General features: G+C 38.3%; 1 protein-coding gene across 4 annotated transcripts in view; it reads left to right on the plus strand.

The window, feature by feature from the left end:
* The window catches only part of BRINP1 (BMP/retinoic acid inducible neural specific 1), a 491,421-nt gene that overhangs the window by 13,843 nt on the left and 463,784 nt on the right, over positions 1-13,794 (plus strand). For 2 of the 4 annotated variants that reach the window (XM_053656104.1, XM_053656101.1), the window contains exon 2: positions 9,089-9,342. The exons of 1 other annotated variant lie outside the window; for it this stretch is intronic. The gene's annotated coding sequence lies outside the window, so the exon portion shown is untranslated. Of the gene's footprint in view, positions 1-7,977; positions 8,068-9,088; positions 9,343-13,794 lie in introns of those variants that run through there. One more of the 4 variants, XM_053656102.1, reaches the window with a different exon arrangement.

Here is a 13,794-nt window from a genome sequence, read left to right on the forward strand (position 1 = left end):
AGAGCTACGATGATGAGTTTAATAACTTGGTACTTTGTCCCTAGAGCTTTTTGCTTCTATTGTGTCCAATGACATCAAAAATAAAGGCAATAATAATAAGACTTCCCATGCTAACCAAAACAATTTATTACCTGGATTTCACTTCCCACAGGGGAAAGCAAACATGCTTCCCCTTTACCACAATGTTATTATCCACTGGGTTTGTATCTACAAAATTGGGGGACATATCTATACAATAGGAGAAGTCTAATTCAGTTAACTGGGAAAGGCAGGAGCCCAGGGATGACAGTCTTATGTATGTGTTGGACCAATCTGAGCCAGACCCATCCCGACTTGAGAAGGGCAGCAGGTGAGAGTTTATTTCTCAGGTTATTAAACCTTCTCAAACTAATATAGGTCTTCATAGGATTGCTAATGTTATACCTCAAATGCTTCATTGTTTGGACCCTTTCCTGATTACAAGGGTTTCTCATTAATGACATGGCATAAATAAATATGAAGATAATTGATGCAATATTTATGTTAGACCAAATATTTATTGATCATTATCATGAACTTCCTGTATTTAAAGAACATAAAGGGAATTATGTAGGGAATTTGAAATAACTATCATAGATATGAGGTCAATAAAGTAAAACAGATTCAATGGCATGTGCAACGCATATTTAAATCACATTTAAATAAAATTTATGCAACGTTAAAATGCAGAAATTTTCAATTAAAGGAAATCTTATTTAGTTTAGGAATCCTGGATCTAATAAAGAAGGAGGTGGATTTTGAGCTGAAACTTAAAACGTGGATTTGGAGATGTGAAGGGCATATCTGGTCTTAAGAAAACAAACCAAAACAACATGAACAGGCCTGGTGTTTGGAAATGCAAGGTTCAAGGTAATTTTCTTTGTAGTTTCAATGAAGTAGAGTGGAAAATTAAATTGAAAGTATAAATTGGGGCCAGTAGTTACTGAAAGCTTTGAATGCTGAGTTAAGGGTTTTGAATGTTATTTTGAAGTCATTTGGGACCATAATAGAACTACTCGAGGAGCAGTATGAAAGGATCAGTTTGGCAGTACTGCTTGGTATGGATCAGAATGGAAAGGCTGGAAACAGAGATTCGGGTCAGGATGACAAAAGCAAGGAAACTAATATTCATGACACTTCTACTTTGTGCTAGGAGCTTGGCTAATCACTTTGCTATGTCAATTCATTTCATTCACACAACAGATCTGGGATGGTTTTATTCCCATCCCCATTTCTATACCTGGGAAAACTTTGATGCTAGCAGAAGTCACACAGAGGTAGTTAGTGTGAGATGCAATGTTGAAACTCATATTTTCAATGTGGGGTTTCTTGGCTTGAGTTCCTTCAACTACATTGATTTACTGCAAGAGACAGGCAAGAGGAAATGAGCCCTGAACTAGGGTATAGAAGCATTGAAATGGGCATGCAGAACTTCTTCTGTGAAGTAGAGATGCTCTCTGAACTTGGAGCCATGTACAGCCTCCAACGGACAATACAATATAGTAAAGAGAGTCCATGTTTGCTTTTCCCTATGGGGACTGAAATCTAGGTAAGCAATGAATTGTTTCAGTTTGTCTGGGAAGTCTTATTATGGAGTCACATGGCATAACTTGACACTTGTTTAGATATGAGAGAAGGAAGTAAAGAATAACTTTTAGACATTAAAACCATAAGTGGGAAACAGAACAAAACACAGGTTTTTGAAGGGAATATAAGTTTCATTTCAGATGTATGGGGGTATTAGACACTCCCAGTTGAAAAGATTCAGCATGTTGTTGGAAATGTGGCAGTGGCATGTGGGGTGATGGTCAGAGGTAGAAAAGGAGATTTTAGAGCCATCGGTGTAGAGGGAATGGTGGAGACCATGAAACTGGAAGAGATTTCCAAAAAAAAAAAAAAGTACTTTGAGTGAGAAAAATAATGAAAATGACTTGCTTTGTGGAAGACAAATGCATTTAGGAGATAAAATAAGTAAAAAGAGGATAAAGGTGAGGAAAGGCTGTAGACTAACAGTGGTATGTTATGGCTGTGGTTGGGGGTGAAGCTAAAGGGAGAAAAAATTTCCTATAAGAGACATAATTGTTAGTGCCAACATTTCAGAGGTCACAAAATTTGAAGATTGGGAAAATGAATTTTGATGTTGCAATTGGACAACTGTTGAAGGAGCTATTCCATTGTTCAATGGCTTTATGTAGCAATCCAGATTTCCTGAGAATAAGCATAATAAAACACTTTTAAAACTTCTTATTAAAAATTACTAATTGCTGAGCATAGATATGAGGAGTATGACATGCAATGGGCTTCAAACATGAGCCAAATTTTTATTGGGAAAGGATTGCATGGCATTCATTTTAGACATTCTTGATGGAAGGCCAGCTGTTGTCCATGGTGCTAAAAGAGTCATCTGGCATTATAATGTTGCAGCAATATGACCAGTATAGTTGGAGTGAATTAGGTGTTTCATTACATGCCTCTATTTGGAGGATTTATTTTTCACTGAGATGAGATTTTTCATATATATTTCCCATCTGGAAGGTTTTTTCAAACTCCCCAATGGTTAACGTGCAGAAAGCAATTGCTTTTTTTTTTTTAGTTTGTTTTTTAAGAAATCCCTTGAAACATGAGTAAAAGAAATCGAGGTGAGGTAAAAACAGAAAATGGAAGACATGTTGAAAAGGTTATATAGTTTTTTCTTTTTTCAAAATATCTCAAACCATAAACTGTCTACTCAATTCTGCCCCTCCCAGTAGCATTCTCAAAGTAAAAAATAAATAATTTATGTGGAATTTAGGCATTCTACTGAAGATCACAATTAAAAAGTAAAATAGAAGAAATATAATTGTTATAAATAGTCATGAACTATTAAAATGGTTGTGAGTGGAGCCATAGTCACATTTCTTGCATATTCCTCCATAAAACACATATTTGAAACACTGGAAAAATAGGCGATGCAGTAATACTAGTCCCATAACATTGCTGCTAATGTTGACATAGCTACTATTTAAGGTCATCACATAGGTGGGATGTACTAGGCAGAGTTGCTAATGAACTTGAGAATTTGGATTACATAAATTGCCAAAATATTTTTTCCCAATCAAAAATTCAGTAATTTGATTGGAAGACCAAGTTAATTGGGAGATAAAAGATTCAGTTCTCATCCTGAAATTGTTAACGGCAGAAGTCCATGATGTGTTCATGATGGAGAAAGATGGATAAACAGAACCCACTATGAGCAGTTGAAGGATGTATTATTTGGAAAGGGAAGGAAAGGAAAGGAAAAGACTAACAGGGAATGTAACAGCATCCACAATTGTTCCATCAGTGCTGGGCACTCAGTGTTTAGGTTGTTGTGAGAAGCTGTTGTAAGAAAGAATAGATATGACCATTTAGAAAAATAAATATTTAAATTTATATAAATGTGTATATATAATTATTATAATCGTGAGGAGGTATACTATTAATGCACCCACTTTCTGATTCTATAGATTCTTTAGAGATTTCTCTGGGAAGTGATATTTATATTAAGATCTGAATGCCACAAAAGTTGACAAAAGAAAGAATATTTCAGGCAGAAAGAACCATGTGTGAAGAAATATGGAGGCCACTGAGGCATATGTATTTTAGGAAGTGGAAAACAAAAGCCATTGTGGCTAAAGAGTGGAGTGTGAGAGTAGAGGGGTGTAAAATGATGGGAGGGGGTGAAGGGGTCATAACATACAAGCCCTTCTCCAGAGCACATTCAGGACATTGGTCTCGATACACTGAGGGAAACTATTGAAGGGTATATCAGTAAATGTTTGATCAAAGCAGAACATTTATTACAGAGACAGAACTTTACATAATCTTGGTTATAGATTATGAGCTGGTTAAATAGTCTATATGAGGCTCTTGCTTCTGTGTCTACTGATGGAGCCTGAGATCAACAGGGCAGGCAAGTGAAGATGAACATAAAATGGAAGAGGAAGAAAAAATGGAACCTGTGAGCATGAGTAGACATTCCTGAGAAAAGACTGGAAACTGCGTTACTCTCTTACTGACTCTAGCCTTCAGCGGCGATGGAGGCTGGAATTCTTTGCCCCAGCCAAACACACACCTCTCCCAGGAATGGAAGTTCAAGGAGGATATTTATGAAAGCTGGAGGAGCCCATTGCCTGGCTACAACCCCACACCAACCAGGTGAACCAGTAGGTAAGCACTGCATGCAGGAGCTGTGTATTAGGATTCTCCAGAAAAACAGAGCCCACAGAATATAGACACATGAAATTGGTGCATGGGGTTATGGACACAGACAGGTCCCAAGATCTGCAATCAGCTAGCTGAAGATTCAGGAGAGCCAATGACATAGTTATGGTCTTAATGCCAGCAGAGTGGAGGCTCAGGAAGAGCCAGTTGTGTTTTGCAGTGAGCCTGAATGCAGGAAAAATCTGAGGTCCCTGCTTGAAGGCCATCAGGCAGGAAGAGTTCCTTCTTAACAAAAAGAAGGATCAGCCTTTTCGTTCTATTCAAGTCTTCAACTGATTGGATGAAGTCTATCCATGGGGAGAGCAATCTGCTTTGCTTAGTCCACTGACTCAAATGTTAATCTCATCCAGAAACACCCTCGCAGACACACCCAGCATCATGTTTGACCAGCTGTCTGGGCACCTTGTGGACCAGTCAAGTTGACACATAAAGTTAATCATCAGCAAGAGCGCCTTGAGCCCTGTAATAATCCTCCAAATAGAAAAAAGAACATGGATATTTCTTCAATTGCCTTTCAAGTCATTCAAAATATATCTTCTGGCCCATGTTCATTCTGACCCAGTGAAGGGAATTCTAGGAAATGCAGTGCCCATTACATTGACATACTACAAATCCATCACAAAGGGGTTTAGCAGAACTGTTTGGAGGAAATACCACACTACGGGCAGTATGGAGAAAGAATCAGGGTGGGTCAAAAGGGGATATCTTCATCTTCCAGTGGGAGGAGGGATGAGGATGGCACTGAGTGGGAGTATCTTGCACAGCGTCATATGGCAGAAGAGAGCCGTAAGGGGAGCATTTCGTTCAGAGATATCAGGGGTAGGGAGCATCCCATCCCTAAGAAGTATCCAAGCAGAGAAAATATAATCTCCTCTCTCTCAAATGGTTCAAGGTCATTTTTACATTTCATGAGTATTCAGGCTAAATGGTTGCTGGGTTGTTTTCTGACCCAGAGAGTTGGTGGTTCCTATTCTGAAGGAAATTTCACATCTTGTAAAAATGCAAGATTATTACACTAAAGAAATAACACAGTGTAAGACACCACATTTTAAAGAATTGAGTTGTGGGCAAAAAAGAGGAAAAATACATGCTTTGTAAGGTGATAAAGTGGAGATATATATGTGAGAAAGAGTAGTTTTGAAGCTTCAGTAGGGAGGGGTAACCTAAGTTGAGTATCGAAATAAAGCCTTGTTAGAAATTCTGAAATGCAAATTCTGACCACGTCGTCCTCCAGCTTAGCTGCTTTAAATGTAAAGTTCACGATCACGAATTAACATAGGCTGTAAGGCCTTGGTGGATATGGTTTCTTCCTTACTACTAACCTCAGCTTGAGCCACTCTACACCCAGCAGGTGCAGTTATTGCTGTGCTGACTTTCTCTTATTTCTTGACGTCATCAAACTCCCACCTTAGAGCCTTTTAAAAAAAAATTGAAGAGTAATGGCCATACAATATCCTATTAGTTTCAGGTGTACATCATCATGATCTGATATTTATATTTATATTCTTATTAAGAATGATAGCCACAATAGTTACCTCTGACACCATATATAATTATTCCAATACTGTTGACTATATTCTCTATGGTGTACTTATGACTTACTTGTTTTGTAACTGGAATTCTGTACTTCCTAATCCTTGTCACCCCTTTCTCCTACTTTTCAACACTTCTACCCCCTGGTAACTACTGGATTGTTTCCTGTATCTCTAAGTCTGTTACTGTTTTGTTTTGTTTGTTCATTTGTTTTGTTCTATAGATTCCACATATAAGTGAAATCATATGGTATTTGTCTTTCTGTGTGACTTTTTCACTTCGCACAATACCCTCCAGATCCATTAATGTGTTATTACAAATGGCAAGATTTAATTTTTGTTAAAGCTGAGTAATATTCTTCTGTCTATATAAACATCATCTTCTTTATCTATTCATCTATTGATAGACACTTAGGTTGCTTCCCTATCTTGGCCATTGTAATCACCTTAGAGTTCTTCTCTGTGCTACAGTCCTCTGAACCCCTCTGCCTCAACTTGACTTGCCTGAATCTACTTATGCTTTAACTTCAGGCTCAATATCATTTCCTAGGGAGGCTGTCCCTGTGTACTCTCTCCCCATTTTTGAACTAGGATTAACCATCCCTCAGTTATTCACTCTTACTGTCTCCTGTGCCTCTCTTTCATCACTGATCATAATTGTAATTCTATAGTTATGTTTGAGATCATTTGTTTGTTTCTGATGCCACCACTAAACTATAAGCTAAGTGGGGTCAAGTGCTGCATCCCCATCACCTCACATGACATTCTAGTGGTGTTAGATAGTTTTTGAGTGACCAAAGGAAGAAGAGAGACTTTGAATAGCAGAATCTCGAGAGGATCTATATCTTTGTAGATTAATCATTTAGCTCAAAAGGCACGGTGATACCAGGTATCGGTGCTGCAAGCATCATTATCTTGCACCATTTTCAGCTCTCTTTCTATTGGAGCCAAAGCAGTTTTTATTTTGGATTCGCTAAACATGGCCCAAGTGTCTGCAGCATCAGAATGAGCTGAGCACATCCCTTGGCATTTCCTATCTTCCTTGGGTTGCCCAGGAATAGTTCATCATTTTCCGACTCTCATTTGAACCATACTTTTTGCAAACATCTGCTCAGTGTCCAAATTCCTAGGGAAAGAGGATTTAAGCAACATTGTGTCTCTATTTCTGTGTTTATCTAATTTCCTCTCCTAAGACCTTTTCCCTCATGATCCCATGAAGCTAAGAATATTCTGCAAATCCTCATCTGGGAGTTGGCTGCAGAAGTTAAGGGGAGAATTCTCCTGTTTGGGGTCTTGAGAGTGAGGTCTTATCCCAAATACTTATGTCTGCTGTGGGAGAAGGAGGGGATATATTCTGGATCTCTCTGGTTTAATCTGAAGAAAGAAAGTCAGTGAGTAAATGGAGCAGTTAGTTGCTGAATAGAAATGTCTGTTCAGGTTTTTCAATCTCTAATTTTTTTTCAGCCAAATACAAACATAATATGGACAAAGAGCAAGGCAGGCATTTTTGACTTTCAGTGGGGGAGTCAGGGAAGGATTTGCCCAGGAGATGTCATCTGAAATAGATCTTGAAGTATAAGAAGATGGTGAAGAGGAAAAGGTGTTTTCAAACCCATGCTTTTACGGTCAATTAATATTGGACAAAGGGGGCAAGAACCCACAATGAGGTGAAAACAATCTATTCAATAAACAGTGTTGGGAAAATTGAACAGATACGTGCAAAAAAAGAAAAAGAAAAAGAAAAGAAAATAGACCACCCACTTATACTACACACAAGAATAAACTCAAAATGAATTAAAGGCTTAAATGTTAGACTTAAAACCATAAAAATTCTGGAAGAAAACATAAGCAGTAAAATCCTGGACATTTCTCATAGCAATATTTTTTTCCACTATATCTCCTCAGGTGAGAGAAGCAAAAGAAAAAAATAAACAAATGGGACTACATCAAACTAAAAAGTCTTTGCATAGCAATGGAAGCCATCAATAAAGAAAAGACACTCAAGGGGAGAACTTATTCACCAGCAATACATCTGATAAGGATTAATATCCAAAACTAATGAAAAGACCATCCAATTAAAAAATGGGCAAAAGACCTGGATGGATACTTCTCCAAAGAGGACGTACAAATGGCCAATAGACATGAGAAAAGATGCTCAAAATCACTAATCATCAGATAAATGCAAGTTGAAACCATGATGAAATATCACCTGATACCTGTTAGAATGGCTATTGTCCATAAATCAATAAGCATTGCTGGTGGGAATGCAGACCAGGTACAGCCACTGTAGAAAGCAGTATGGAATTACCCTCAAAATTAAAAATGGATCTGCCTTATGATCCAGTGATTCTATTTCTGGGAATATATCTGGAGATACCTGAAACACTAATTCAAAAGAATATATGTACCTTTATGTTTATTGCAGCATTATTTACAATAGCCAAGGTTTGGAAGCAGCCCAAGTGCCCATCAGTAGATGATTGGATAAAAAAAAAGTTGCGATACATTTATTAATGGAATATTATTTGGACATAAAAAGGAAATCTTACCCTTTGTGACAGCATGGATAGACCTGGAGAGTATTATGATGAGTAAAATAAGCCAGTCAGAGTAAGACAAGTACCAAATGACTTCATGTGTGTGTGGAATCTAATGAACAAAATAAATGAAAAAAGAGAACATAGAAATGGACATATAGATACAGAGAGCAGGCTGACAGCTGTCGAGAGGGTGGCTTGGGAGATTGGGTATAAAACGTAAAGAGATTAAGCAAAGAAACCAAACAAATCTCATAGACACAGACAACAGTATGATGATTACCAGAAGGGGGAAGTGGGGATAGAAATGGGTATAGGGAGAATAAACAGTGATGAAAGGAGACTTGACTTAGGGTGGTGAACACACAATACAATATTCAGCTAATGTATTATAGAATTGTACACCTGAAACCTATATAATTTTATTAACCAATGTCACCCCAGTAAATTCAGTAAGTAAAAGAAAAGAGCTTCCAGATGCATACACAATGAGGGGTCAAGAACCACTGATTTAGACTTCAGTATAGAATTAATCACATTTTATAGCAATATAGAATTAATCATATACTAAGGCCTTTTTGATTAAGGCATTTTAATCAATAAAATAATGTGATCCTTAAAAATGAAAAAAAAAAGGTATTCTCAACAGTGGAAACAAACAACAGTAAGATGGAGGACATGCAGCGTGGCTAGTGAGATAGGGTGAGGTTTGGGGATAGTGAAAAGTAGTGACCTTAAGACATGTGCATTTCCTGTTAGGATTCCTGCCCTGGTGATGGTGAGGACACTTTCCAGTCATTGACATATTCCCTGGCCTTTTGCTGGTCCATAAACAGCCTCCAAGGTGGAACACAATCTGAGATGATCTTGGACCTCCCTTTCCCATCTCTACTGTATAAACACGGAGCACCTTGCTTTGGAACATGGTCTTTTCTACGTCCTCACTTCCAAGTTTATCTCATTCTATGATTACTCTAAATCAGATTTTTCCATCATCTTTCCAGCATGGACAAGTAAGTGTTTCTTCTTTTGTTCTTTTTGTTGTGTGATTGCATTGATTATTGCAAGTGTAAAAAAATCAACCGATCATTTATGTTGATGTTGCATCAAGAAACCTTGCTGAGCTCCCTTGTTATTAATTCTAAAGATTAAGCTATTGAGTCTTTTGGATTTTTCATGTGAATTATTAATATAATTATATTGTCTGATTAATAGCAAGTACTTATGCAGAACTTACATGTTTAAAGTATTTTATAGATATGAACTCATTTCATTTGCACACTTAATTTTATGAGTGGGTCCTATTATTATCATCAAAATCTTAATTTTATAAGTGGAGTAATTAAGGCATAGAGTATAAGAAACTGCCCAGGGTTTTTCACACAGTAGGTAAGAGCCAAAGTTTTAAATCCAAGTGTGTCTCCATCATCCATTCTCTCTACCACTGGGCCACCTGACTCCAACATTTGACTCATTTATTTTTCTCATATTATTGCATTAGTTCATGCCTTTTAGGATAATGCTGAGTATTAGGGGATCATCTAACTTTAAGGATAATTCTTATAAAGTTTTTGCATTGAGTACAACATATGCTATCCCAGTAGAACTTGAGTGCATATTAATACTTTCTCTGAAAAACTGAAATGAAGCAGAGTGTTTTTGGTCACTGGCAGATTAGTGACATGTAAGAACTACCATGGTTAACCCCACTCCCTATGTCTCATGTTTTTCTGTTCCTCTATGCTTTTTTACTTTTTGCTCTTTACTAAGTGACTGTTTTATAGTGTAAAATTTTAACTTTTAAAATATTTTTGCTAGATATTTTTTCAAATTTTCTTAGTGTTTGCTCTGGGATATACCATATACATCTTATCAATGACATATTTTTAAAGCCCCTTCTTGGTTTAACATTCTCCTTAAGACTAACTTAGCTCTAAAACAGTATGTCTGCTGGGTAGAAAATCACAAAAGCTTACAGCTGACTAAGGTTTGCTCTCTGTGTGAAGTTCACCCCAATTTTGACTAAGAAAGTAGTCCCCTGCATTTATGAGGTATCAAGTTCCACCTTCTGGGTTGGACCATTAGTTCTCACACATGATCCTGAACTTAGGGGATCCAACACCAGGGTTGCAGAAAGCCTATGATGGACATGGCAAAAAGTTCCTTCTTTTCATTTTGGTAACTTGAGGTTTGTGATTTTTTTACATGCTATAGGAGTTGAAGGACTTGCTAAGCAAATTTGTAGGGATAGCAGCAAGAGAGACAGTTCACCTGCTTACATAAACCAACAGCTTTTGAGAAACAGAACATAATTAGAAAGTAAATGGATGCTTTTCTTTAAAAATGAGTCTTTTTAAAATAAACTAAAGCAGTCTTGGTGGTGGTGGTGGTGGTGGTGGAGAGTCTATCTTATTGAGCAGTCATTCATGGGTTCAAATCTTGTCTGCTCCTTGGTATTTGGGTGAATTTGGGTAAGTCACTTAAGCACTTGTTACTCAAAATGTAGTCCTCAGACCAGCAGCATCAATATCACCTGGGAGTTTATTAGAGATTTTGAACCTCAGGTCTTGCCCAGACTTACTGTATTTTAAGATCTCCAGTGATCCATTTGCACATTGAAGTCCAAAGCCTTTAACTGCCTGATTCCAGGCATCTCCTGAAATACGAAAACTGTGCTGCCACCATCCAGATGTCTTATCAGTCATCAGATGTCCCTTGCCATGAAGCATGATCAACAGCGACTGAATGGTGGGCTTTGACTTGCCATGCTATTGTGCTGGCCCCAGCTGGAGGCAGCTATTCTGCTTCCCTGTCCACTGGGCCACAGTCTGATCAACCCAGTTCCTTCCGTCATTTCCCCCATCCCCTTTTTCTTCTCCAAGGCACTCTGATGGCCAGATTTCGGAGTCAATTTCCTCAGAGAATCAGTTGTGAGCACTTTTGTTAAGGGGCTAAAGGCTGAGCTACTTAGAGTAATTAAAGCCTCCTATTTACATAACACAGGCAGGGAGGAACACAGAGCTCTTTTCCAGGGCCCTGTGGAAGTTGTCCAATCCCCACCCTGCAGTGCTGCTGCTTCCCTGGATACCTGGAGCTGAGGCCTGGAAGTAGCATATGTCCCTGTTACACTGGAACATCTCAGGTGCAGGGAGCAAGGAAGCATCCACCAGCTTCCAAAGAATCTAGAAGCTGGGCTCCTTCAAGGGCCCAACAAATCCACTGCCTGAAGCTACCCACTACCATGTTGTTTAGCTGCCCTATATAATGCATGTCTAACATCACAACAACAACCAGTATCGAGCACCCTATTATTGCCATGTATCTTACATCTATAATCTTTAACTCTTATGTGAGCCAATGGCAGCTATTGTCTCCCACGTCACAGAAAAACGAGACTCGGAAAACAATTCAATCACACAGCCAGAAAGCAGTGTAAACTTTTCCACCTGAAGTGTGTAGAATTACAGACCTGTGAATGATCCACCAAATCATAGTGCCTCTGTAAAGAATTTTACCAATTCCCTAACACTTTTACTGTTACTCTTCATAAACTTATGATATGGGTGGATGTTATCTCCATTTTGTAGATTAAATAAGCATGAGTGTGCACCCCCGCCCCACACAGGTTCAGAGATGTCTCCCATCTTTACCTTGGCCATACCTGTAGAAAGTATCAGACACTGCTTCCCTGTCTGGCTTGTTGCTTTTTTTAATCTAACTTTTTATTTAATTAGTATGGCCTTTTAAAAAAAATCAATAAATGGTTAGTGACGCCTTTAATAGATATTGAATGAATACAGATTTGGTGTTATTTATCATAGAAGTGGTATGTTAATTATTTATTCCCTTCAGACTAATACTGGATTATATTCAACTGGATTTCTGTAAGTGGAACTCCATTACTTGATTCCTGGGGTAGAGGCCGATCCATGGTAATTACTAACTCATCAGAGAAGTAATTTTCATTCTGTCACCACCAGATCACTGCAACTTGAAATAAACCTGTTTGTTCAGAATCACATAGCTAGCAAATGGCAAAGCTGGCTCTCTGAATCCATTATCTGTCCACCTCTCTATATCTGAAATAACTACTAAACCTGATGCTGACCTTCACTCAGCCAACAAATAAAGAGTTGCAGGCCTGTTGTGCTCTTGGTACTGTGCAGAGTTTAGTATACAGTGCTAAAAAAAAATGTGGCAGAGGTCTGAACCTCTTGAGAAAGATAGACAAGTAACCTCATTTTTTCATTTTCTTGAGAAAAATAAGCAAGTAACCAAACACATACACAGATCCATGCTGAAGTAAAGACTAAGAAAGAAAGAAGGAGAATGCAGTAGCAGAGGGTAATGGTGTTGGGGGTGGGAACCGTTACTAGAGTGTGGTTACAGAAGATGATTCTCAGGAAGGGACATTTAAGTTGACCCTAAAGGGTAAGAGAAGCCAGTTAGGCCAACTGGAGGTAAAAACACCCTAGACTTAGAGAACTGTGTATGTGAAGTCAGCCCCTAAGAAAGAGGATTTGGAAAGTTCAAGGAGCTGAAATGAGTCTAGAGTGACTGGACCACAGCAAGAGAAGAACAGAGAGGACAAGAGGAGGGATGGTGGTAAGGCATACAAGGGAAGAATGATGCAGGGCCCTTGAGAACAAGGAAAGGATTCAGAGTTCTACTTTAAAGTAAGTGCAAATCATGGTTTGAAAAAGATTATTGTGGCTCCTTTTCCCTGGAAGAACACAGGTTTCTTTTTGTTTTAAATTTCACAGTGGAGAAGAAACCAGGCTTTAGAGTCAGAATGACTTGAGTTTAATCCTACATTGGCCACTTAACTTATGCTTGCTGTATATTCTTAATGAGTTACTCGTTGCCTGCTGAGTCTCAGTTTCCTTATCAGCAAGGTCAGGCTAGGTTATGCTGCAGTGACAACAACAAAAAACACCCAGAATCTCAATGGCTTCATATAACACAATTTTTTTTCTCATTCGAAGCCCACTGCAGACTTTGTACAACCCTCCAGAGTAGGTACTTTTTTGCTGCCTCAGAATTCCAGATTGCCTCCAAATCTGCTGGCTCTAAGAATTGGTCACTATGATAAAAAGTTTCCTTCTAGGAATGACATCTAACATATGTGCTCACATCTTATTAGGTAAAGCAAGTCACATGGCCACTCTTAATTTAGGGGCAGGGCTAAGGCTTCTTGTTTACCAAAAGCCAAGGACATCCATCATCAGTGAATAGAGATGGTAATACTTTCCTTACTGATATGGCGGCAAATGAGAGAAATGATATGTGCAAGGTGCCAGTGCCCTATCTGGTGCATAATAAATGAATGGTTATGATTATTGGCTCCCTGTCTGAAAGTTCTGGTGCTGTGTATGTGGGGGATTTTTTTTTCCCAGAGAGCTATATATTAGATGTTTAAATATAATGGAATAGTGAATTATGGTAGGAGGAGAATATGGTGACAT

Source organism: Artibeus jamaicensis, unplaced genomic scaffold (genome assembly GCF_021234435.1).
Source record: "Artibeus jamaicensis isolate MK-2021 breed Jamaican fruit bat unplaced genomic scaffold, CSHL_Jam_final scaffold_1964, whole genome shotgun sequence".
NCBI lineage: Eukaryota > Metazoa > Chordata > Mammalia > Chiroptera > Phyllostomidae > Artibeus > Artibeus jamaicensis.